The sequence below is a fragment of the Marmota flaviventris genome, chromosome 14 (assembly GCF_047511675.1).
Source record: "Marmota flaviventris isolate mMarFla1 chromosome 14, mMarFla1.hap1, whole genome shotgun sequence".
In the NCBI taxonomy this organism is placed as follows: Eukaryota; Metazoa; Chordata; class Mammalia; order Rodentia; family Sciuridae; genus Marmota; species Marmota flaviventris.
Genome location: NC_092511.1, coordinates 11,583,692 through 11,610,464, shown reverse-complemented (window position 1 = coordinate 11,610,464; position 26,773 = coordinate 11,583,692).

Sequence of the window (26,773 nt, the reverse complement as noted above, 5' to 3'; positions counted from 1 at the left end):
ATCTTCCTAAGGCCTCCAAAATACTTGCTACTTTCATAAGCTCTAATCAAATCAAGGTCATCAATATAAATAGACCTGTGTGTGGAATGTCAGATGACTCTGTGGACTAGAGAACAGATGCAAGACTGGGATGGCATATTGTTGGCCGTTGCTAAATATAGATCAATGGTTGTGGTAGTGCTTGCAAATTGATATGGAAAGAAAGGAATTATCTGTGTTAAAAGCTTTACACCAAGTGTTAGGAGCTGTGTTAATTTGCTACAATAACGGTGCCACATGTGGGACAGCAGCTGAAATTGCAGTTAACATTTGATTAAATTTACATAATCCAGTTATTTCCTAAGATCCATCTGATTTCTGCAGAGGACAAATTGCTGAGTTAAACTCATCTGTGGTAGCTAATCTTTTGGCTGCTAATATTTTGGTGGGGTTAAGCGGATATACCATAGGTAACACCTCTCCTGCTTCTCTGAAGTCTTTAATGGTATCATTAATCTCTGCAGTTACACAATATTGCTTCTCATTTACTATCTTGATAGGGAGGGAAAGTTTCAGGCATGCCCACTTAGTTTCTCCTATCATATTTGTCCTCGCTCTAGAGAATTGAGGGATAGAGAACAAATGAGGGGGGCATGCTGCCTGTTTCCAAGTATGTTTAGTCAAACTTTAAATTTAAGGAAGGAGGAAATACTAGAGGGCAGATCATGAACCAATTGAAACTCCTGAAAATTAGGCTTAAGACTTCATGGGTTTCCTGTCCACTGTAAGCACCTTTTTAAACTGATAGGACACAGTGGATGCCGTTGTCACCAGGAATTAACATCCATTGAAAATTAGTGTTTAATAGTTGTCAAAAGGTCTACATATCCGAATGCATAGTCACCCTAGCAAACGATAGCTCCTTTTGGAAATGCATGGAGAATTTATGGTAAGTATTTGAAGCAATGCTCGGGGTCCTTCTCAAGGACACCTGGTCTCTCTCAGATCAGTGGTTTCTGGGCCTGTGAATGGACAAGTCTGGAAACGAGGAGAGTCCAGGCCTTCTCACTGTGGCAATGAAATGTAAGGGTTTTTGTTTTGTTTTGCTTCATTTTTGCTTTTGGCTTCCAGGCATTGTAGAATCTTTCCTTTCCTGTTTTGTACATAAAACAACACCTGATCCCTACTAGGTCTTTGACTCCACCAAAAATGTCTTTAGGCCAAAGCATTCTGATCATTGATACTTCTCTGCTGCCTCTGACACTTAAGTGTGACCCTTTGATCTTGGTTCCTCAAGAGTCTTCTACCATTCAGTTCAGCAGGCCCATCCCAGGGGTCACATTTACTCCATTTGTAACTGGTCTACAAGTGACAGTAACCACAATTTTTTCAAGGGTGGAAGTGCTCCCTCTCCTTACCCACTGTCAGTCTCTTAGCAGAGGAATTGTATTCTGAACCTCACTATGAAACACAGTTGGGAAGGATGTGCAGATTATGCGTAATAAGTTCAGTCCAAAGTTGTATCTCCCTAAGCATACAGGGAAACTCTGGAATCTCATTCACTTTAAACACAGCCCTGGGATTGGCAAACTTTTTCGTAAGAGTCATAGAGTAAAGGTTTCAGGCTTGCAGACTATTTGAGCTCTGTCACAACTGCTCAACTCTTATAGCATGAAAACTTCCACAGACCATACTTAAAGGATGAAGGGTTGCTAGGTCCCAATCAAACGCTTTTTTTTTACAAAAGCAGGAAGTTGTCCCACAAACTGAAGTTTAACAAACTCTAACATAGACCAACAAGGAAATGCAGTTTCATCCACCTTTAGATGCTAACCCATTAGCATGTGTGGGCTAACACATTATCTGAAGTATCTAGTAACATTAATGAATCTGTCAGAAGAACATTGTTATATTCTATCCTTGTTGATCAAACATTCGTGAAATCCACCACCACTCATGTTCTCCAAGTTTCTGCCTATATGCTAGCACAATTTCAATCCATTTTGGTGTAAGCTATTTCTATCAGGGATTTTGTGTGCACTAATATGGAGCATATAGATAAATGACCATAGCTATGGGTCTAGTGGCAGAAAGGGGTGGTGCTTTTAAAGAGAGTGGTGATCCACTATCAAGATCTCTACTCTGGGCAAGGTAATGAAAAGATTTTCAGATAAAGACAGACTAGTCTTCTAAAGCACTTCTCAACCAATTTCAGTGGCAAGAGAAACTCAGAATAATGTGGAAGTTCAAGATTATCAGTGGAATCAGGGTCCAACCATATGCTCTTATTCCAAAGTTTAGTAACCTAATCATTTCCCATTAAATGTCCCAGCTTTTACATGACTCTGAACCCAACTGTCATTGTAATTCAGGAACTTCCACAATAAATTGTGCTTTGAGTTTTAGCAATATCAGCCCTGAGGCTATAAGAAGTAAGAACATAATTTATAGCCATCTCGGAAGCTCTCTGATCTGTAATCGGTGACTTAACCTGATAGCTAGGGGACCAGAACTTGACATTTTCTTTCTGTAATTGCTCAAATGAACTCAGATTTGCCCTGTACTGCAGTCCCTATAGTCCTCTTTATGCCATGGTGGTCAAGTACAGTGACTGCTTGAGCCCCCAAGGCACATCTCCAGGTGGCACTTCATCACATTTCAACCACAGTTGAGAGCTCTACTAATCATGATGCATGCTAGAGAGTACTAGCGTCTCACTTTCTGTTGGCAAACAACAACAAGGACTACACTCAAGGTCAAAAATAACCAAACACAGCCTAAATTCCATCTTTGTGTCTCTATCTCCTGAGATCACCGTCATTAACATTCTGTCTCAGTCAAGGTCCAATCAACAGACAGGAACCATACAGTTATTGCAACAGAGAATACATAAGGAATTGTTTGCTCTTGTTAAAGTTATTGTTAATCTACAAAGGAGTAAAGAATATGCTAATTAATTCCCTAAAGTCAACGGAGAGCATCTTAAAAGAAAGTCAGACTCAGAGGCCAACGGTCCTCTCCAAGGATAGATAGATCTCATTGGAGGAGGTGTGCTCTACACTCTGCTGGGTGTCAGGGAAGTTGAGTGGGCTTCCCGAGGCCAGAGCTGGTCCACAGACCCCAGGCTGAGGCTGGTGGACAGGAACTGTGGTTGAAAGTGGCAGAAAGGAAAGAGCTCAGGTACAGGAGACAGTTGGGCAGGACCCAGAACCAGAACTGGCAGGCAGCAGATGCTCCTCTGTGCTTGTGGACAAGCATGCAGGCTGAGAACCACAGCCATGACTGGCAAGCTGGAAACCCACTGTGACAAGTGAGGAAAGTTGGCCACTGGAGTGTCTGTGAGACCCACTGTGACTCTGCCACAGGGTTCCCGCTGAAAATCAACAGAAAAGTGTCCACATGGGAGCCACCAAAACTTAATGGAGGTGAGTACCAATGGGTGTCTCAAGATATTGCCATTGGCTGCTGCATGGCAGGAGCGAGAAGCAAAACACCAGAATCAAGAAAAGCACTTCCTCCGGACATGTTCCTTCAGCGCCCTCTACTGAGAGAGCCTGAACATTGCACAAGCTGTCCAAAGGGACAGGATCCAGGCTCCATTATCACAGAGCTAGTACAAAAGATAGATTTGGAGCTAAGGGGCAATACATTGCTGTTTGGCACCACAGTATTAATTATTATAGTAATAATTACCATGAAGTCTTTAATTCTTTTCAAGTCACCAGCATATTCATTACTCTATTTCATCCTACAGTTATGAACTTCATTTAAAAGATGAAGATATTAAGACTCAAATAGTTGACTTAGAATTCTGAGTCCCATAGCTACTAACAGAATAGGAATTCAAATGAGAGTCTTAACTGCAGCATGAATTATCCCTATTGAAATTATTGCCCTTTCCTAGGGGAACTAGAATAAATAAGAATTTATTGATTCAGTAGGTCCACTACATGATCAGGTGCAGTTGGTTTTCTCTCTCTCTCTCTCTCTCTCTCTTTCGTATACTCAGGAGATTGACTTTAGAAGCCCTGCAGGTACCAAAATCCCACAGATGCTCAAGTCCCTTGTATAAAATGCCTGGTATTTACATATAACCTACATATATCCACCCAATTTTAAATCATCTGTAGATTACTACTTAAAATAATAAAAATTAAATGACCAGGCATAAGGGTGGCATGTGCCTGTATTCCTGGTGACTTGGAAGACTGAGGCAGGAGGATCATAAGTTTGAAGTCAGCCTGGGCAATATAGTGAGATCCTATTTCAAAACAAAAACAAAAAGGGCTGGGTCTGTAGCTTGGTGGTAGAGTGCCCCAGTTTCAATCCCCATGTACAAAATGTACCATATACAAGAGTAAAAATCATGTGAATAGTTGTTCTAATACATTGCTTAGGAAATAATGATCAGAAAAAAATCTGTACATGTTCAGTATAGATGCAATTATTTTTCAAGTATTTTCAATCTGTGGTTTGTTGATTCAATGGACACGAAACTACAGACTTAGATGGAGCTATAGTCTTGAGCAGGGTCAACAAACTATCTGAAAAGATAAATAGTGATATTTTAATATTAATATTTTGCAGAGCCAAGACACAAAATTGAGGACAGTATAGGTGCTCGTGAAATGTGAAGATTTAAAATGTAAAAGCCATTCTAACTTTGGGTGATATGAGCTGCAATAAACAGTTTATTGCCGTAGTCAATTGTTGAGCTCTGGTCTAGATAAAGAGACAGATTTTTAAAAATCATACATATGTGAGGGCCAAGCATACAAAGGGCACAAATGAAATGGCAGGGGAGAGACTGAGACTGAGGAGCAAGGAGGCCTTGAGAGCAAGAACATTTGCATCCGCCCTGAAGGCTGAGCTGTCAGCTGGGCTGAGTGGAGGGTGGGCAGAGGCCACAGTCCTGGGGGACAAGAGCTGGGTGCACTCAAGGAGGAGGCCAAACACGCCAGCCACAGCAGCACCCACCACAGTGGAGCTGGAGACAAGGCCACAGGGAGCAGACGGGGAGCTGAAGAGGAAGGTGGGCCCCACCACCCAGGGTCTTGTGAGGAGGCCAGCCTGGGGGCAGCCAGGCCTGGGAACAATCCAAGTTGCAGGGAAGGAGGAGAAGGGGAGGGGCAGATGGGCCTTGCCACCCGAGCCCTGCCCTGCCCGTGAAATGCTGTTATGCGTGTCCACCTGCAGGGGAGGCGGCCTCCTGCTCCCGACTCTTGGCAGCACATATTCCTTTCAGGTCTGGGCTTTGATGCACTCCGGGGGAATTCAAACCATCTTTCCGTGTCATGATTTAATCTATGCCCCCCCCCAAGCTGACAGAAAGGGCAGGAAAGTAGCCTGATGGCTTCTTCCCACAGAGGTTGGGATCCATGGTCCTAGAAAACTACCTGAAGCAGCGTTCAGGGTCCCAGGAGGCCCGGGTCTCTGTTCCGGCTCAGTCCTGCATCTCACCTTTCACCTTTGCATCTGGGTTCTGATTGAATTTCACAGAGACCGGATAACTTCATGGCTGATTATCAGACTCTGGTGTCAGACACTCCGGGTTCCGGTCAAGTCTCTATTAAGCTCCAACTGGACAGCTTGTTTCTTGTTACTTAACTTCTTTCCGCTTTGTTCAGGCCCCTCGTCCTCAGGAAGGGGTCGTCATTGTACATCCCAGGCAGGATTGCCGGGAGTGTGTGAAGCTTGGAAGGGGAGGTAGCATAAGCCGAGCATGGAGGTGCATACCTGAAATCCGGGTGTCTTGGGAGGCTGGGGCAAGAGGATGGAAAGTTTGAGGCCAGCCTGTGCAGCTTAGCGAGACCCTGTCTCAAAATAAAAGATAAAACAGGGTGGGGGAGTAAGGCACTGATAGAGCACTTTCCTGGCATGTGTGAGGTCCCAAGTCCCATTCCCAGCACAGAAAGACCTTCAGTAAGTCTGCACTCTACTGGCTGCTTCCTCTTTGGACTCTTCTGTAACTGCATGCTTGAGCAGGACAGAGATTATTATCCCATTTTATAGATAATCCACTGTAGGCACCATAAGATAAATTCTCTTGCCTAACATCTAGGGGCAGAGCTGGTTCTCACACTTGTGCCTCCCACACTCTGGGGTCCAACCCCTTATGCCTCTCTCCTGCAGTTACCCTGGGCAAGTCTGCAGCCTGTGGCCTCACTTTACCAACAGCAAGGCAGTGGAAGCGAGGGCGGACTGCACCTCTAGTCCTCTTCCTGGTCTGACCATCCGGATGCCTCTGCTACAATCCGCTTCCACTGGGGCGATGTTCCCAGCCTCCAGGAGGATTGCTCGAGATCCTGGCTCAGCCTTGAAAGAACCCGGCACCCTCCCAGGAAAGATCTGTGTGAGTTGCCAGCCCTGCTCTGCACCACAAGCTCTCTTGTCACATAAAATTCTCCTCCTGACACTGCTTCCCTTTAGAAGGAAAGTAAATCATAACTTTTCACTTAAGCATTTCTGTTGCTAGTCAGACCTGCTTTAGCCTGGAGTTGAAAAAGAGTATATTTGGTTGGATCACATTTCAACTCAGTCTAATAGATATTTGCTTAAGGGGGAAGAAGGTTGAAGAAAAAAGGGAAATGTCAAAACGGAATAATAAAATGGTCTATAAACAGAAGCAGGTTTTCTGCGATACGTTACCCCGATAAACCCGATAATGGTTCCCAAATGTCCCTCCCTGGGTTGATGCCAGGCTGGGCGGCAGGGGGTTCTGGGTTATTTTTAATTTTACTGTAGCCAAACCATGACCTCATTCTGATGGAATTCTCTCCCACCAAAGAGCTGTATCAAGTTATTTGTCGGCAGAAATTCATTTGAATGTGGATTCATCGGAAACATGTGTGGCCACAGAAGCAGCCGAGAGGGAAATCTGAGGGAGGAAAGAGAAGGATTTTCAAGGAAACCCTTCCCTTTGTTTTAACAAAACAGGCTGGTCTTTCTGGGGCCTCAGCCCTTTGATGATGCTGATCCTGGGTCTGCTGTTCTCTGTGACCATTCTGTGCCCTCAGCAACCCAAGAGCAGACCTCCACCACGGGGCGCAGGAAATTCAGCTGTCACCCATCATCCCCAGGGGCAGTTCCAGTGGCTGCTGCTGTGTGACATGGACAGGAGCCTTGGCTGCTACCTACTAACTCCAAGATAGGACATAATGGCTGGCATGAGTAATAACAACCACCCTGCTCTTTATCAAGCACCTACTGTGTGTATTGTGGAAGTGCTTTGCATATACTTTCTTTGATCTTCACAATGAACCTAAGAGTCTGATCATTCTCCATTTCACAGATAAAAATACTGAGGCTGAGGACGTTAACTCCTTAGGAGCACACGGCTATTTAGTCGTTCAATCAGATTTCAAGCCCCTGTCTGTTTTATATAAAGCTTCCCCTCCAGCTACAAGCTTCTGCAAGCAAAAGTCTTAAAATGATTTAGAGAAAGCAAAGGCACTTCCAGACTGGTAGATCAGGGGAGGCTTCGGGGGGAGGTGGCATTTGAACTCTGTGTACAGTACAGAAGGTCTATGGTCAAAGGGACAAATATTTCAGAGAGTAAAGTCTGAAAGAAAGGAGCAGCATCATACACACGCTGGATAGAGAACCTGGCTTGAGTCCCAGAGGGCATTGTGGGGAGTGCGATGGGACCCTGGAGGGACGTTACTTTCAGATGACTGACAGGACTTGCCTAAAGGGACCAGAGGGTCATTTGCAAGTTTGATAAAGAAACATACCCTGAGTGATCACGTGGCCACAGAGTGAAGACGGATGGCCTGGGACTCCCAGGAGGGAGGCTAGGAAGGTCGGAGCTCCCACGGTGGACAGAGAAATGATTGGGAGGTGAGTCAAAGTGGGGGAGCCATCCAGGATGCATCTGGGTCTCTTTCAGGATCGACAGGGTGGGAGGTGGGATCACTCCCTGAAATAGTGTTTGTGTGCAGCTTGAGTGAATCTAGCTTTTGGACATGTTCAGCTTGAGTTGTGCTGTCTCTGTCACCCCAGGGTCCACATGGACACACTAACATGCCCTGTTTGGTTCCCCAGACTCCTGGAAGGAGCCCTGTGGAAAAGCACTGAGCTGGTGGATTAGAGCAATCTCACATTCCCCATGGTATAAAGATTGACCCAACCAAAGAGGTGGGTTTGGCCAAACTCAGCATCCAAATCGCATGGGCAGCAGAAGCACTGGCCCAGTGATAGCATCACATTTTACATCAAGGTTGAGCTGTGGGGCAGCTTCCTGAGACTGTCACATGGTGGCCTTTTGGGTGAGAGAAGATCCACTTCTTGCTTTTGCCCTCTCTCAGTGTGGTGATGGGCCCATACTACCAACCAGCCATCAGGGCCAATGATTTCAAAGGACCAGGAAGGAAAGCTGAGAGTAGATGGGAGGTAGAACCATCTGTTTTAGTTTTCAATCAAACTCTTTTCCCATGCAAAACATGGTAGGAAAATTGATCATTCTATTACCTTTTCAGAAATGGAGTCTCCAATATCAGGGGGAATAATTTCCCGTAATTCCCACGGGCTGGGGATTATCCTAATTTTTTCTAGTGTTTTCTAAAATAATCACCGTGATAACTGCCTATAACACAGAAAGCTAAAGAAACAGACCGTGTACCTCATAATGTCCCACTTGGACAGAACTCTGGTTTCATGTAACTCTCTTGTCTATCCTCAAGCAGATGGAGCATGTGTCACTGATGACATAATCTCCTCCTTTGTCCAAGGCCATGTTCACCCTAGGAACCTATGCAGACCAGGAAGTAGAATCATGGCTCATAGAGACATGGCTGTCTGGATTCTAGATATCTTAATGTCTGGGATGGAATCTAAGTAAAGAAAAAATCAGTGAGCACCCAGCTACCTATCCTTCAATTTCAAAATTTGTGGTATTTCTCACGATGCTTTCCTCCAAACTTCCCTACCCACTTGTACTTGCAACACTTCTCCCTACATTGTGATTTGGCTGTGCCAGGCAGCTACAGAGGACTCTCAGCAGAGTCACAGGGAGATCTGAGGCTGGCTAAGGAAACTGTGATGGCAAAGGTCATGGTCATTGTTTTACCCGAGGGCATGCCCAGGACCCTTCAGAGTGACATGACTGCCCCTCACTAGGTGGGTGGTTTTGGAAACATCCTCTAATCTCTTTGGTCCCATATTTCTTGTCTGCAAATTGGGATCCAGAAAATCTGCCAACCAGAGTGGTGGTGATCATTAGGTCAGACAATGAATGCAAATCAGCTAGCAGCATGCTAAGCCACAGTGAGCTCAAGGAGGCTACTGCCCGCTATCTCTTCAGTTCCTGCAGGAGTCCAGAGCTTCCTAAAAATAGAGGAACTGAAAAGATAGGTAGAAAGGAAGAGAGAGAAAAAACAGGGTAAAAGTAACTGATAAATGAATAGGATGGAAGAAAAAGGAAAAACAGAAAGCGATGTAGTTAATAGTGAGAGACACGAGAGAGCGAGCTCTTGTAAGTACCCCAAATCCAGCTTCCTGACATCTATGCATGATTCCATGAATGCTTCCAACAACATATGTCAGAATGTCCCTCTGTGTCCCCCACTCCCCCTGTTAAATGAGGGCCAAAGATTTTGCCACACTTCTCCAGTTTTCCCCAGTTAATGCTTCCCCACCCAGACATCCAGGGTCCCCAGGTCCCTTCTCTCGTTGTCCCTTTAGGACTTGCTCCCTACAGAGTGTCTGGAGAAGGCTCCATGTTGGAGTATGAAGGACAGAAGAGCTCAAGTGTCCAGGGATGGGCTGGAGATCCAACTGCGGCGGAGCATGGGCTGGTGGGAGGAGCCATGGAGAGGTAAAAGTGGTCCAGGTGCCCATGGTCAGAGAAGACCTCTCCAGGACAGTTGGTAAGAAGGGCCCTCCCCACACCATGGACCTTAAACTCCTTACCTCACTGAAGTCCCAACCATGAACAAGCCAAGAACATTCCCTCCCATTCTAGGGATTAGACAACTGGAGCTCACACGGCTCACTGCCTGGCAGACTGGGACACCCAGGGAGCACTGGCTCTTCTGCCGTGGCTGTCGAGCTGATCTAGAGCTTTCACACCATCCTTTGGCCCTGGGAAGATGGACCTGTGACCTGGTCACCCACTCTTCCAGCTGTGAGTTCCTCCAGGGTGTGATCCTTAAATTCTATGTCCCCAGCCACCTGCACAGAGTCCAGCAAAATGTTGCTGTGAACCAATGTTTGTGGAATTTAGAGTAACCGACCCGGAACCCACACACAGAAAGTGAAAAGGCGGCAGCCGGCAGCCGGCCTCCATGCTCCTGCAGACCCGGCACGTGAGGAACACCCAGGTCCGTGGTCTGGTGTGCGCATATTCCATCCAGATGTTTGGCTTCAGGTAGAAGCAGACCAGGAAACCCTTAATGACCAGACGAGTGTTTCTTAACATGTCTAACGTCTAGACAGCCCTGTGTTTTGCCATACAAAGATGCAGCTAACTCAGTGTTCTTCAGTGGACTGCGCGACACACAGTGCCCTGGGTTGGAATTGCAAGAAGTGAGAGGTGAGGAGAGAGGCGGCATCCCCGAGCCCCTGGTCAGGAGCATGCCTGTGGTGCAGGAGGAGAGCAAAGAGCCCCGTGGCTGGCAACTGATAGCACAGGGACCTGTGGCCAGTGACTGTGAAGGTCTGGGCCAGGGTCAGAGCCCACGCTGCCTTATTGGTGATGGTAAAGGCTGGGGCTTTCACTTGGAGTGAAATGATGAAACACTGTAGAATTTGGAGCTGAGAAGTGTCTTGGTATAAATCCTATCTTCGGAAGAATACTCTGACATCATTGAGACTAGCCTGTGAAGTGGTACGTGGAAAAGAGAGGGAAACACACACACACATACACACACACACACACAAATGGAATATTACTCAGCCTTAAAGAAGAATGAAATTATGGCATTTGCAGGTAAATGAATGCAGTTAGAGAATGTCATGCTTAGCAAAATAAGCCAATTCCAAAAAACCAAAGTCCGAATGTTTTCTCTGATATGCAGATGCTAATTCACAATAAGCAGGGGCACTAGGGAAAAATAGTTACCTTAGTTAGATTAGGCAGAGGGGAGTGAAGGGAGGAGAGTGGAGGGGACATGGGGATAGGAAGGATAGTAGGATGAAACAGACATTATTACCCTATGTGCATATGTGACTGCATGACTGATGCGAGTCTATAACACGTTCAATCAGAAAAATGAAATCTATGTATGATATATCAAAGTTTATAAATGCATTCTACTGTCATGTATAACTAATCAAAACAAATTTAAAAATTAATTTTTAAAAAAAGCTGTATGTGGAAGAAAGTTTTTAAAAAGAGCTGGATGAATTAATTTTTGGTGATTTTTTTTCCCTCAATTTGAGCAGAAGAAATAGCCAGAGAGGGTAAAAGTAGGCTCTGATAAGGTCAAGCACCTTCGAGAGGATCTGATCAGGGTCCAGATCCTCAGAGGTAGGGGAGGACTGGGGGCTAATCTCATAAGCACCCTGGATTCCCTCTGCACATCACTGCTGCAAGGTGAAGCACTCTCTCCTCCCCCAGATGACCTGGGCTGGGCTCAGCATTGTATTCTACACAGAGCACAAAGCGGCTTCAAACCTCCCAGCACCCTACTGGAGCAGGAGTTACTCTCTTCATCTTACAAAAGAAAGGAAGGTCCAGAGTTTGCAAGTGACATCTGAAGAATAACATAGCCAGGTAGATACCCAGTATGTCACACTGAGACTCCTTGATTCAAAATTACACGGGCCTTCCAGCAGAAAGAGACCCACCTTCGTGAAGGACTGATGAGGGGCCTTGGGGGTGACGGGGCGTGAGTGTGATGACAGGGGAAGGTCCAAGAGCCGAGCCCCTTGACCACAAAGGTGGCAGTTCTGGTCACTCCCAGCCACAAGGGCCCTGCAGAGACTAGATGCCATGTTCTTCCTCTTGCTGCCCTTTCTGGAGAATATGAATTAGATGCATTTTAATAAGGCATTGTGATGACGATAGAATTTCTTCTAGGATAATAATTCCTTGGCTGTGCATAAAAATCACCTGGGTAGCTTGAAAAACACTGATATCCGTGTTTATCCCCAGAGTTTCTCATTTTGTTGATCCAAGGAATGTTAGGGGGAGTGAAGGTGAAGAGTTTCCACTCTAGAAAGTCTCTTTTTAGGGTCTATACACATGTTGCTGAGCAAGAGTTTGGGCAACTAAAATTCTTAATTATGCACATATTCATTAATATGTAAGACATAGATACCAGCACAATTTTAACATCTAAAAATATAACACTTTCCCCACTATTTTGGATTCTTTTGGTGACGTGGATTTCCAAGAAGAGAATTAGCTGATTGAAAAGCTGTTAATACATATTGATAAATTTTCCTCCAAAAAGCATGTACTAATTTATTATCCTTTATTTAGTTGTTTATTTATAGAAATATGTGTGCCCAATTTTTAAACCACCAGGTCTTTGAGTCAAGGAATGAGCTCCCTTATACTGAGCTTCCTGTGACTGGAGGATTCAAGTGTAACTAAAGGACACTCGGCGGAGTGTGGATTGGTGTGCAGGGATGGGTTGGCATGGGTAGTGCAGGACCTGCACAGAGCACCTCTGCCGTTTCCCAGCTCGGATCCCAGTTATGTCCTACTGCAGAGGGAGCCTGCATCCCCAAGGCTGCTTTCTGGCAATTGGCAGATAGGTCTGGTGGGAAGGCAGGTTTACAGAGTAAAGTGCTCAGAAGTAGCTGGCAAGGGACCACTGATGCTTTCGGAAATAGTGCTGGAATCAACGTATATGACAATGACAATCACCTGGACGATGAGGTGACAAAACGGAAAAAAGGAACGACCTTCCGAGGTCTTCTCTTGACTTAGAGTGTCTTTCATAGAGAAGGTTCCTCCTATATTTCCAATGGTTTGGCCCTTGGCTGTGAATGCAGTACCTTTGGCTGCTGATGGAGCAGAGAAATAACTTGGAATAATTCTGAAATACCTTGATAATCTCTCCAAGGCAGACAATCCAGGATAGTGGAGCAGAGTGTAGGAAGTCACAGACTCAGTTGACCAAGACTCCTCAAGATGACAATCTCTGAGCCCCAGTAAAATCATGGTCATAATGTTCTCTGTGATGTACATGAAGCATGGGGCTTGGCACAAAGGTTAATTTAGTAAGAAACGCCTATGATTGCTTTACTAACAGAACATACTTATACCCTTCAATTTATTCAGAGGTCATTAAATAGTGAGACTAAGGACAATCATGATCATTATAACAGTAATAAGAATAGACACCTCTTGGGGACCTACTACATGCTAGATATTGGATAATTTACCTGGCACTTTATAATCTTCTAGGCCGTCTTATGTTCATCAAAATAAAAGAGGAATTAAGCCAATCTTATGAAGTAGACAGAGAATATGTTATAAATGACAAATCAAGAGGTTCTAACGATTTGCCAAAGGGCAAAGAAATTTTTTTTTCTTTTGGTAACTGAATTGAATCCTACTCTGTTCTCAGTAGGTCCTGTGACTTAAAGTTGTATCAATTGCTGTTAGGGATAATATTAAGATGCGCTTCTGAATTTTTAAGCAATATGGCTAATCTCTTCCTAATTTAATTCCATCTTTCCCATTTTTAGAGTAAGATCTGATGCAGAGGAATCACTGGAGCTCTCTGGTGCTTGCCTCTTCCCCTGGTGCTCCAGGAAGTTTGTTATTGACTCCAGACTCGAGCAAATCCCCAGAGCCCGGCATTTCACATGTCTGTGGTAGAGAGAGACAGAGAGCCTATTTTCCAGGCCAGGGTCTGTTTACACTTCCTTGATCAGGGATGATGATCTGTTTACAGGAGACATTCTATCTTCATTAAACTCACTTCTGGATGATCAATAAAGGGACTAAGATGACGGGCACACGGTGTTTGAAGTTAACATACTCTGTCCTGTTTGAGAGGGACCAAGGCTCAGCCAAGACTTTCTCGAACTGACACTGAGGACCAGGGCATCCCATGTGCTACTTGAATTAAGAAAGGATGACCCTTTCCCAGAGGAACATAAATAAAGTCTAATCAAATAATTTTGCCAATTATCCTTCTCTGGTTTCTATAACTCAGCATGGGACAGGACAAGCCTGGCATTTTTTATATTCTATATTTTAGCCTGCCTTTCATCCCATTAAAAAGTCCTAATTTAAGGTGTCTAATAAACAGATCAGTAGCATTTATGTAATTAGCTTAGGTGTTTATAAGAGAGACATTCACTAGCGATCTTCACTAGTTGATATACCTTATAAACTAAAAAGTTTATGCTTCGGTTTGAGAATAAATGAGAATAAAATAATTGACATTTATCCTTCCTTCAGAAGAAGTGTGATATGTTTAATTGGCTATGTATAACACTCATTGAATCCTCTCATTTAAGGAGCTACTTTATCATGTAATTCCTTTGTCATGAATCGATGCTTCTCATTAATCACTACTTTGTCTCACCCCAGTTTCCTTCTCCAAGCTAAAGTACAGTTCTTCCTTCTAATTTGCCTTGGAGCTTTTTGTTGTCTGCCTTATTAGCTAAAAGTGGATCTCTAGTGGTATGTCGTTGTGGTTTTACTTTGCATTGCTCTAATAACTATTTATGCTGAGTGGGATTATCAACAATTTGTATGTCTTCTTTGGCAAAATCTCTATCTGTATATTTTCCCCATTTAAAATTATATTATTTGTCTTATTAAATTCTTGATGCATACCTTTTGTTGAACGTATATTTTGCAAATATCTTCTCCCAGTATGTTGCTCTTTAAGCTTTTCTTAATGTGTATTTTGATGTGCAAAAGTTTTAAATTTTGATGAGCTAAATTTATCACTTTTTCTTTTATAGACCATGCTTTTGATGTCATATCTGGGAAATCCCTGTTGAACCCAATGTTTCAAAGATCTTCTGTTTTCTTCTAAAAGTGTTTTACTGTTTTAGCTTTGACCTTTGAACCTATGGTCCAGTTAGGACCATACATTTTTGTGCATGGCTTGAGGCAAAGGTTTAAATTCATCTTGCAGCAAATGGATATTCAATTGCTCTAGCAATGTTTGTTGATCAGACTACCTTTTCCCCAAGAATTGGCTTGGCATCTTGGTCAAAAATCAGCTACTGAAAACATAATACCTTTTTCCTCAACCCTCAAGTCTCCTCCATTGGTCTGCAAGTCTGCCTTGGGCCTGGACCAAACCATCTTGATTACTGCAGCTTTATAGGTTTTGGGATTGAAAAGCAAAAGTCTCCCTCCTCTGGTCTTTTTTCAAACTTATTTGTAACATGTTTTGGAATTCTATATGCATTTTAGTTTCTGCAAAAATGTCTATGGACTTTTGATAGGAATCACATTGAAGCTACAGGTCAATTTGGGCAGATTGTTGTTATAAGTATATGTGTACTCCAGAAGCCTTTATGTTGGAAACTAAATCCCCAAATTCATATGTTGATGGTATCTGGAGGTGGGACCATTGGGAGTTATAATTAAAAGTAAATAAAATCAGGAGAGTGGGGCTCGTGATGGGATTAGTGGCTTTGTAAGAGGAGAGAGGGTGATCTAAGCTAGCACATTTCCTCTCTCACACAACATGATGCCTTCTGCCATGTTATGATACAATCAGAAGTCCCTACCAGTGACAGCACACCCCCCACCAAGAAGGCCTTCCCAGCCTCCAAAACTATAAGAAATAAATTTATTTTCTTTATAAATTACCCAATCTGTGGTATTCTGTGATAACAGAAAACAGGTTTAGACAATGGTCAACAATGTTCATTCTCCCAATCCAGGAACATGAAATATCTCTCCATTAATTCAAATGTCCAATTTCACTCAGTTAAAAAAAAAATTAAATTTTTATTGTACTTCTCTCCCACTCCTTTTGTGAAACTTATTCTTTTTTTTAAATGTCATTGTGAATGGAATTTCCTGCATGTCTTGAAAAATCCTGATGGCTCTGGCATTCTTGTCAATTATTTTATTTATTTATGCATTTATTTATGTATGTATTTATTTATTTTTTGTAGCTACCAAACAGGATCTTTTCCTTATTTGAGTTTCATATTTGTCCCCAGCTCTTATCCTTCTCTCCACATCTCAAATAACAGAAGTAAGCTTTGACCAGAGCAGAACCGAGGTGGTATCTTCCTCTTTCTGCTCCAACCTCTTCTGTCTTTCCATTTATAAGGCAGAAGCAGAAAGAACAACAAGATTCTGCTGTATGTGATCCCTTGATTTTATTGGAAATAGTATTGGTGTTGGTCCTCTCTTCCTCTGGCTTGAAACGCACTCATGAGCAGAGGGCCAACAAGTCAGTGGCAGAGGGAGATTGGTATAGACCAAAGCCCTGACTGGGCCTCACTTTCTAGAGAGGCCAGCTCTTCACACACTGCAAAGTCACTGTTCCATTCATTTTACTAATTGACACGAGCTTCTCTCCCTTGTTCAGTTCAGTATCTTGTTTTTACCAATAGGGCTTGTGATGCTCTGATGATTCCTCCCTTCTAGTGAGCTTTGGAGAAGAAAGCACTAATCAGAACCAGGATACCAGCCAGGACACTTGACTGAGCGCTCAGGCAGGTTACTACCCCTCTCTGGGCTTTTGCCTTGTGCAGAATGATGAGGTTTCGCTACTTTAATTTGGAGGGTGCTCTTAGGCCTGATGTTTTTGGGCCCAACTGCCTGGTAGATGAAAGGAGGGATGCACTAAGAATGGGGAGGGTCTTGTTTGTGACAGGAAGTGGAGAGAAGACATTTGAAGTGGGTGATGGGCGATAATAACCTGGAGACAAAAGGACAGAGATTCCCTTGGCCTTGAACTCAGTCTGAAAGCCCTGTTGAAGCAGTTCTCTGGGCTCTTTCCTCTTTATGCACAAAATGTTGGTTTTAAAAGTTTTTGTTTCTTGTTTTTTTAAGGTTGTTTGTGACAGACAGATGACGTGATGACCTAGTGCTGAATGAGCATCCCAAGGGAGCCCTCAACCCTACCTAGGTCTAGCACCAGGTCTAGTAGCTGCAGTCAGAAAGGCTCTGGGACCAATGCCAGCAAAGACAGCCACAGCCATGGTCAAGGTGGTGGACTTTATTTTGGACATCACTGAAGTTTAGACCAAGATCTGTTAAAATAATGAGGGCTTGATCCACTTGTTGGCAGCCAGGAAGTTGCCCCTATGCCCAATGACTACCAGGCAAGAACATCACCAACCTGGGCTCTGTACCTGTTGGCCCCCAAGTGCCACACTCAGAGAAGGGCAACTTGGGCATTGAAATAAAATCAAAGGCAGAAACAGAGATGCTCAGCTCTTATTGCAGGGACATGGACAATGCAGAGGGGATCAGAAGCAAAGATGCAAAGATGAAACAAAGATGTTTGTTCAACTCTGGGAACTGGAAACCATCCCCAGTTTAAAGAAATAAGGCTAAGAGCACATGGGTGGTAAGACATGGAGCCTGGCTTTCAGTCTTTGTGTCACCAAATGAGTCCTTTGCTGCAATGTATAACCAAATGTGGGCATGGGACTTGGGACAAGTCGGTTTCTGCTGAGCCAGTTCCCAGAAGTTTAAGCTCCTTCAAAGTAGAACCAAAATATCACTCTTTTCTTTGTAGGAAGAGTCAGAAGGTAGCCTCGTGACAGGACAGAAGCAGTGGCAATAAAGGACTCCCTGCTGAGAGATCTGGATTCCAGTTCTGTCTCTACTAGCAACCAGGTGACCTTGAACAAGACATTTCCACTTCCTGGGCCCCAGTCTCCTTATTTACAAATTAGTGATATCAAACTGTGCCTCAGTAATAACGTGTTTAAAAGACAACACCCGGAGAGGGCATGTGATGAATCAAAGTGGCTCTATGACACACAGGACCTCTTTTTTCCTGATCCCAGCTCCACCAACATTTCTTGGTGTATGCAAGAAAACTGTCTCTCTACCTTTGTCTCCATATCTTTCCTTTGGGGGTCATTTAATTGTGAGAACTCACGACACTTGGCCTTGTCCTGGTTTTCTGGCAAGGCCCAGTTCATTTTGCCCATTTACTCCGTGAAACATGGACACTCTTCAAAGAAGAGCTTGGACAAGTTCCCCCACTGGATCTGTCAGGGCACAGAGAAGGGAGTTCCAGAGCCACAATAGCTTTACTGGCTAGCCAGGGGTGCAGCCTCGGGCCTGACCAACGGTGCCTTTTATGAAGAGATTGGGTGCCTTTATATACAGTCCTGGGCTGGTGAAGTCGTTCCTACCAGTCGCATGTGGGCTGGGATTCATGGGATGACTGATCACTAGTGTGATGCGATGCGTTGCCCACCAGATGCCGCAGACTCTTCTTGCAGATCAGAGAAGGAAACCAGACGCATGAGGTTGGGGAAATGAAGTGGGGCAGGGAGCTGTCCTTTAAAGAGTACTGGAAGTAAAAATAGCAGATCTCCAAAGGCTGCCAATGTGGGTCACACATAAGATAGCAAATACCTGCACCAGAAAGAATAGCAATGGGCAGAACACAGGTTTTGGAGGAAGGCAGAGCTGCACTGGACCCGGCTCTCCCCGCAGGAGCTACGGCACTTTACGGAAGACTCTCAGCCCGGCTGCCTTTCGGCTTCCCTGTCTATGGGACAGGGTGACTGGGAGGTAGAGTTCAGTTTTGGTGAGAGGAACTGCAGGACATGTCAATCTATATGGCCTGGCAAGAAGCTCATCAGCCAACTGACTTCCTTTCCTTTGAGTTGAAAAGTAGGTTGCCCACAATTTCCATGGGAAAAGAGGACTTGGGGACTTCTTCTAGCCTAACAAAGTCAATACCTCTCAGTGCCCTTGATCAGTAGAATTAATTAATTTAAAAAGGGGTACATTTTCTCAAAGGCCAAAGAACCTTCTGAAAAGAAAGAGACTAGGATTCTTACCCCCCTTTTGAGATTCACTGCTACAGGATCCTCTCAGGGGCAATGAGATGTCCCAATTGCAGTCCACCCTCAGGAGGGAGGAGGGATCTCAGTGGCCCAGGCTCAATGCCAGGTGCAACATGAGGGAAAGATGGCACCTTGCAGCATGTGTGCTGAGGATGAAGGGAGCCCTCCAGATTCAGCCCCAGGGGCCCAGTCATGGTGTCTAAGGTGACAGCAGAAACCATGAGAACAGTGACTGTGGCAGGACGGGGTCCAGGCAGGACCCAGGCCTGCAAGGGCTCCAGGGAAGCAATTAACTTGGCATTCTGGTTAGGCCTGTTTCCCAGGAAGTGCACCCTGGTACCCACCACACTCCAGTGCTCTCTTCATCTGGCACCGAGAGGCAGGACTTGTCCTTTCCGCCCGAGCAAGACTTAAAGGTTCTTGAGAGGTTACTGGCCAACTGGGGGTGGGGTTGGCCTTGAAGGAGAGAAAAAGAACCTGTTAAGTTAGGTAAGTGGGACACACATGATTAACTGAAGAGATTGGGTGCCTTTATATACAGTCCTGGGCTGGTGAAGTCGTTCCTACCAGTCGCATGTGGGCTGGGATTCATGGGATGACCTGTCCATGTGCCATGTGGGCCTGGCAGAGAACCCAGGCCAGTGTTATCACCTCAGTGGTGTGTCTGGAAAATGGCCTCATTGTCAGCATCGTACGGGGATGGGAGTGGGGTATGTAAGGCAGAGAATGAGGTCTCAGTGTTGGGAACGAGGATGTCATTCCGAGAAAGAACAAATTGGTGGGGGTGTCGCATCCGTGCAGAAGTCAGTGGTGAAAGAAACACCCCCCCCCTTGTTTACCTGAGGTGGTGGGGATTATTCCCAGCCCATGGGAGTCACAGAAGCCTGTACCAATGAAGGGGCCTGGGCTACAGGACATGCACATGCACGGTGCATCTCAACAAACCTGCCCTTGGAGGGGTAGGAGGCCAGTTTGCAGTGCTTCATGGGGTTAGTGTCAGGATACCTTCAAGAATAAGGCAAACGGGAAGCCTAAGACGCCCCGGGAACCGATGGACAGCTGGCCTCTGGGAAACAGGAGGGTTGGAGGGCGGCTGTGGGGCAAGACCATCACAGGTGCCACAGGGGACTCAGCTTCTGCTGCTCTCTGCATGGCCCTCCCTGGCCCCGTACTTCCTTACCCACCACCGAGGCTGACCCACATTGAGAGGCAGCCTTCACACCTGCGCTAGGTCCTCTCTTTTCCAGGCCACACCCTCCGGCTTTCTTCTTCCTGAGGTGGAGAATCCCCAGGGCAGCACCCTCCCTCCACTGGGGCTAAGCTGACCTTGTGCTTCTAGACCATTCCAGAATCCCCTCGAGGGGCCCTGGGCTGGAAGGGGGGCCTGGCACGGTGGCAGCAGGCCACGAGAGATCTGGATTCTCTTGGCACCCCTGGGAATGCAGCTCTGAGAAAACACCTTCCTTTCTCTGTGCCTTCATCTTCTAGCTGTAAAACGGAGATAATGACACGGGCTGTGGGCCGCAAAGCCAGGTCTAAAGGACGCTGCCCTGCCTGGAGGGTTCTGGAGCGCTGCCTTTGTGGGAAGGATGGTTGGGAGAGTTTATGGAGCTGGCCCTTTTCTCCCAGGTCCTTTCTTCTTGACCTTCTTGGTGACTCACATCATCTGATCCACCTGCTTGGAGGGATTTTGACTTAGAAACCTCCCCATGGTGGGAGGTGCTCTCCTGCGGCCAGGACAAAGGCAGGCCTGGGGTGATCCCTCAGGTAGAGTGACCCAGTGGAGTCTCAGGGAGGTCACCTGACTTGGCCAAGAGCAGGAAGTAGCTAGCAAAGGGGAGGAAGGAAGACCCTAATCAGCATCCCACTGCCACAGACACCAGGAGAAACTGTCCCCACCCACACAGATCCTAGACTCACCTGTTCCTGTTTCTGATTCTGGTTCTGTCCTGGACCTGTTTTGCCCCTGGGAACAAGTCACTTAACCCCTCGGAGCCTCAGTTTCCCTCCTCGTCTGCCAACGACTGTCAGGTTGATCGACTTTGATTAGAGATTACAGTGGCATCACCTGCGAGGAGCGCTGGGTGTGAACGTGATTATCACCTCCACGCTCACCTGGGAACCCAAACCCAAGGCCAGGGCTGGAGCGGCGACTTATGGCCAGGAATCCCCGCTTTCGAGGCGCCACCGGGCCGCCCCTAGATGGTGCTAGTGCACCGGGCAGCGCCCGCGCCCCGCCTGGCAGCGCCTGCTTAGAGGCTGCCGCAGACGCCGCTGCGGCGGGCCGGGACAAAGGAAGCTGCGGCGGAGGCGCGGCGATCTGGCGGTCCGCGGGGACCCCTGCAATGCGGGGATCTGGCTTCTGTATAGAGGGAGCAGCGGGGCTCTGCGGGAGGGGCAGGCAGGGGGCCAGGTCAGTCTGCGCTGTGCCCTGCCACCCGCCCTGCAGGGCGCCGCGGAGCCGGGCTTGAGCCTACCTTTGCGCTAGTTCTTGGCAGGAGTGGTGTCTTGGAAAGCCGGGTTCCTCTAACTTTTACCATTTCGGTGATCATTGACCCACAGATTTGGGGCTTCAAGGGACAGCACTAGTGGCTGCACGAAGAAGCCTTGGCCGGCTGTGGAGTCTCCTCATTGCCATCAATCTTCCCGTCTGTAAAATGGGGACGAACAGGTCGGCCTGGCCTCCTTTGGAGCTCACCTTTCTGGGCCTGAGCTCCAACATCGAAGGCTCTGCACCTTCCCTGAGGAGTGAGACACTGCCCTTGCCCGGAAGGAGGCCCAGGGCACGTGCCACACAGGGGCACGAGCTTCAAAGGCAGCACCCAGATAGAGTGGATGGTGAGAGGAACTCGAGAGGGTGAATAAAGCTAGTGTGGGTGCCCTGGAAAGCCATGGAGGCTGTGAGCCCTGGGATGACCTCCAAATGAACATGGTGCCCCGCCACAACTTACTTTTTTAAATTTTTTTCTTGCTTTGAGTTTATAGGGTCCATATTTCCAGCTCCCTGCCTTACTGCTTCTCTCAGGTGGAAGACTGTTCAGTGCTGGTCTGATGGATCCCACCCCTGGCTTCAAATGTCTGGCCTGGGCCAGGTAAATCGCCTCCCCTCCTGGAGCCTCTGCTCCCTCTGTAAAAATGGGGGTCAAACAAGACTGTGCTGCAGATTTGTGGGAATCCGTGTTGCAGCCTCACGTTGAGCAGCCAGGCTAAATGATGCAGAGCCAGGGGACTCAGGAACTAGCTCCTGATCAACCTGTTGGACTACCTGTTGAAGAACCTTGGGGGAAGCTTCTTGGCAGACGCATGTACCCTGCCCTCCAGGCATATAAAAAGGGACAGGAGGCAGCCTGGTGGCCAGTGTCCTCTGCCCGCCACAGTCTGTTTTTTTACTGACCACTTTTTTCTACTCCATAAGGGGATATACAGTACTATAGCAGCCACGGGCCTGCACTCTGGGGCCAGCCTGCCTGGTTCAAATCGCAGCTCCACCTTGTTCTAGATGTGAAACCTTGGGCAAGTTACGTGTGTTTGGGTTTTCTACCTGTAAAATAGAAAGGATAATGATAAAAATATAGCATCAAATTTAATTAGAGTTAGCTATGTGGTGGTGACAAATAAACTCAAATACACATTAGCTCAACAACATAAATGAAGTATATTTCTCATTTACAAAATAGCCCACTGTACTTTCAGATGAGCCGGGGATTGTACTCTAGCCATTTGGAGAACTCACGCTGAGAGTGTTTCTATCAACTGTAACAATTGATTGCCAAAGATGCCCAGGAAAGAACTGGAGGGAACCCGGAAGGGCACATGTGTCTTCCACTCCATTCCACTGGCCATGAGCACTCTCCAGTCCTGGGGAGTGGAGTCTCACCTATGTGCCCAGAAACCAGCTGCCTCTGTCACAAGGACCTATGCTGTAGGGTTATTTTGAGCGTGAGATTACATTCATGTATAGTAAAATACTTAATTTTACTATATATAACTTTACTATACATAACACTTAATACCGCCTGGCATGCGGTAGACTGCATTCATATTAGCTCTTTAGTATCTAATGTTATTTTTTTTTCCTTAAAGGTAAGTTGAAGATGTAAACTGGGAATCCCACCTAGAATCTCCAGCCAGTGTTGAACTGGATTGTTTAGGGACACCACCCCTTGTCAAAGCCCGGTAAATTCAGGCACATCACGTTTTTGATTTCTGTGTCGATAGGCAAACTTGCCAGAAGGCCACTCCTCTCAGAGTTCTAACGTTCTTCATCTTATATGCTCCTGGGACTACATGGTGTGCGTATGTACACACCATCTTCCTTCCCTGTGTACCAGGTCTCCTCTGCTCCTCCCTCACAGCAGAATTGACAGGTGTTGGATTGGAGAGGCCCATAAACAAGGCCAGCTAAACTTTGTTTCAATCTGATAACTGGATTTGACCAATATTGGTTATTAGAAGTTATGTTATATATTTGCCCCTCAGTTTACTTATCTGTAACATGGAGTCAGAAAATAATAATGGCAGCAGAAAGCTATTTAAGAGTGAAAGTTAACATACCTGAAGCCCATAGCACCGAGTAAGACCTAGAGCATGTGCTCAATAAATAGCAGTTACTTTTGATAAATCAGTCTTGTGTTGACTTGCTGTTGAGTGCATTTATAGAATGCTTAATGTGTATCACACAGAGGTGAAATAAATTGGTACAAGTGGGCTGCTGGGAGCTCAGTCTTTAAAAATGTCTACCTGCTTTTTCTGGCACCAAACCTCACTCCTAGGACACCCAAGCTTTCAAGGGAGAGGGTGAGAGCTTGGCTCAGAAAGCCTTTCTCCCTCCTCTCCTGCCTCTGCCCCGGGCTCCAGCGCATGCTGTGCATTTCCACCCTGCTAGGAATCCTCGGTGTTGAAGACCACTGTCAGGAATTTTTATTTGGAAATAAGGAATGGATGATGGTGCTAAGAAGTCAATAAAAAGCGTTGGAGATAAAAATGATAAAGTACTTTAATATAATCTAATAATATTATGAAATTTTTACACAGTCTTTAAATCATTTGACTACAGTATTTACTATGGGCCCAATGCTGTCCACACTCGGTGTCATAAACAATGACAGTATATCTAGGCCTCCATTGTCCTGTCAGGCAGATGATGACTCCAAGAACCAGTGTGTGCCGGTAAATATTTACCAACAGCTCATGGGGAATATATATATATATATATATATACACATACACACACACATATCTATCTATCTATATATACACATATATATGCATACATATGTGTTTATAAGTTGCATGTAGATAGGTTAGCATATGATTTGAATATGAAAATATGAATTTTACTAATGTAAAATATACGTCGTAAATAATTTATAAGTAATAAAAATATAACTTTTTATTATAAATTCCATATAGCCAGTTCAGTCCCACAGAACACATTTATTGATTTTTGGCTAACTCTCGTACCTGTTGCCCAGCCCTGAGAGCATTGACATGCAATGCATATGGTTTAGACAGGAATGTTGGTTGATTTACACTTTAGTTCATGAGTAAGTTGGGCGTGAAACTGTGAGGATGTGTGTCGGAGTCTCGTTTGTCCGTCAATGCCATGAGCAGCTCCTTTGTTGATTCAGATGATTGCTCTGAAATACTAAAACAATATTTTCTCACATTTCAGGTGGTATTCATAAGTTAATCCCTATAGATGCAGGACACTTTTAAGTGTAATTTGCATTTAGTGACATTTTATCTATCACTCTCTTCTGTCTAGACAATTTAAAAAAAAATCAATAAATCAAGTCTTGGTTTGTAATGATTACATGTTTGCAAGGTGTAAATGCTTCCAACCATGACCAATTTAAAGCTACCAGGACAACTTGACTGAACATGGAGTTGGAAAAATATATGGGCTCCATTATATAGTGTAAGTAAACCTCAATACTGTAGAAAATAAATTAGAAACTGTAATAAAATAATTAGGGAGTGATGATCTTGAGTATTTATTACTGTTATTTTCACTATTACTTAACTGTAAATTGTATAAGTTAATTTTTGATAATGGCTGTGTTTAACAACCAACTGACAAAATTTCTAAAAATTTAACAATCAGCTTTATAGTTGTCCACTGCCAAGAGTCTAACGTATTTTCACTGGAAACTAAAGAAAAATATGTATTATTTCTTGATATCATTCTATTGTTGAGCAAAGTAGAAGGAGAAGAGACAGAAATCAGGTAGGAGGAACAGGAATTTATGGAGAGGTTCAGTTTCAACTGAACAGGGCTCATTTGTGCCAACTGAAATTATCAGCGTAGGCACCAAACCCTTTGAAAATCTTGTCTCCACACAAGTCGGTTCTGTGCCCTGACTTTGCTTTTGCCCAGACGTGTATGGCAGTTCAGCCTCTGGCTCTGGCTGGCATTCTGCTATCCCGTTCTCCAGCATGGAGCGCTGGCCGAGAGAACTGGAGTCAGCTGGGAGAGGCAGACGCTTCTCCACAACCAGTTCTTCTCCCACACCCTGCTCACCCATCCTCTCTCCCCAGACTGAGAGCAGAGGGCCAGGCTCCATTCTTAATGCACAGCGCTGTGATTTGAATGTCTGCATTTCCTGGTAAATTCATGCTGTCGCTTAACCCAGCACAACAGAGCTGTGTCCTCTGGGAGGTGACCGGAGCAGGAGGACTCCACTCTCGTGAATGGTAGTAATGCCTTATAAAAGGTCCAGAGGAAGCCAGCTTAGGCCTCTCTTGCCCTTCTGTTCCTTCTAGCCTGTGAGGACATCTATGCGGTGCCATCTCTGAAAAGGGAGCCTTGTCCAGGCACCAGAACCTTGATCTAGAATTTCTCAACCTGTGGAACTAGAAGAAATAAATGTCTGTGGTTTGTAAATTCTGTTGTTTATAAATTGAATATTTTATTATACCAGCAAAAACAAACTAAAACACGTCCTGTCATGTACGATGGTGCCTCTTTATGTTCAGTTAATGGAGCACTGGGTTTCTCAAACTCCAGGTAAATGTGAACAATGTCTTGGGACTCCCAAGAAGAAGGCCTGGTCTAGTCTTACCTGGCTCACCCCTGAGATTCCCCACAGAAATCCTTCTAGGACTCCAGCCTTTTGATATTTGATGTATTTTACACTTCAGACATCAATGAGAAAGCAATGGAAGAAACATCTAACAGGGAAGAGATAAAAGACCCCCTAAAACAGTTGAATCTTCTATGTATTTCTCACTCTTAATCAGCCCACCAGAACTCAGCTCCCCTATTTGACCACCAGATGAGGAATAAAAAGGGCTGTGGGTACTACTTGGGTCAATACTGCTGGCAGATGAGAAAACCCAGACCTGGTGAGGGAGGATCAGTTGCCTGAAGTCATGCACCAAGATAGGTGTAGAGCCAGAATTAGCCCCCCAAACTGTGGAGGCACAGTCAGAACACTCTACAAATGGCCCCATATCTTCTCACAGAATTGCTAGCAAGAAATCCTTCAGAGTCAATTGCTTCAACATCCTTGGATTTTTCTTCTCATCCTTTTTTCTTCCATTTCTGGAAGTTCTGGGGGACCGTTGTTACAGCCATACATCATGCCTATCTTCCACCTTACCTCGTTAGACTCTGACCCCTTCCATGATAGAAACTGTGCCCTCGGCATCTCCAATGCAGTACAGATACAATGCAGTACAGCTACACAGACTTGGAGTGCCCAATCCTGGAATTTTAACCCAGCTCAGCCTGAGTGGCTTCAGCAAGCTGTTTACCCTCTGTCTAGGAGCTCCAGTTTCTATAACCATAGAGTAGAAGTGGCAATATCTACTTACAGGGAACTTCTGAACATTAAATGCAATAACTTCTGTAGACTTCTTAATACTATGTCTG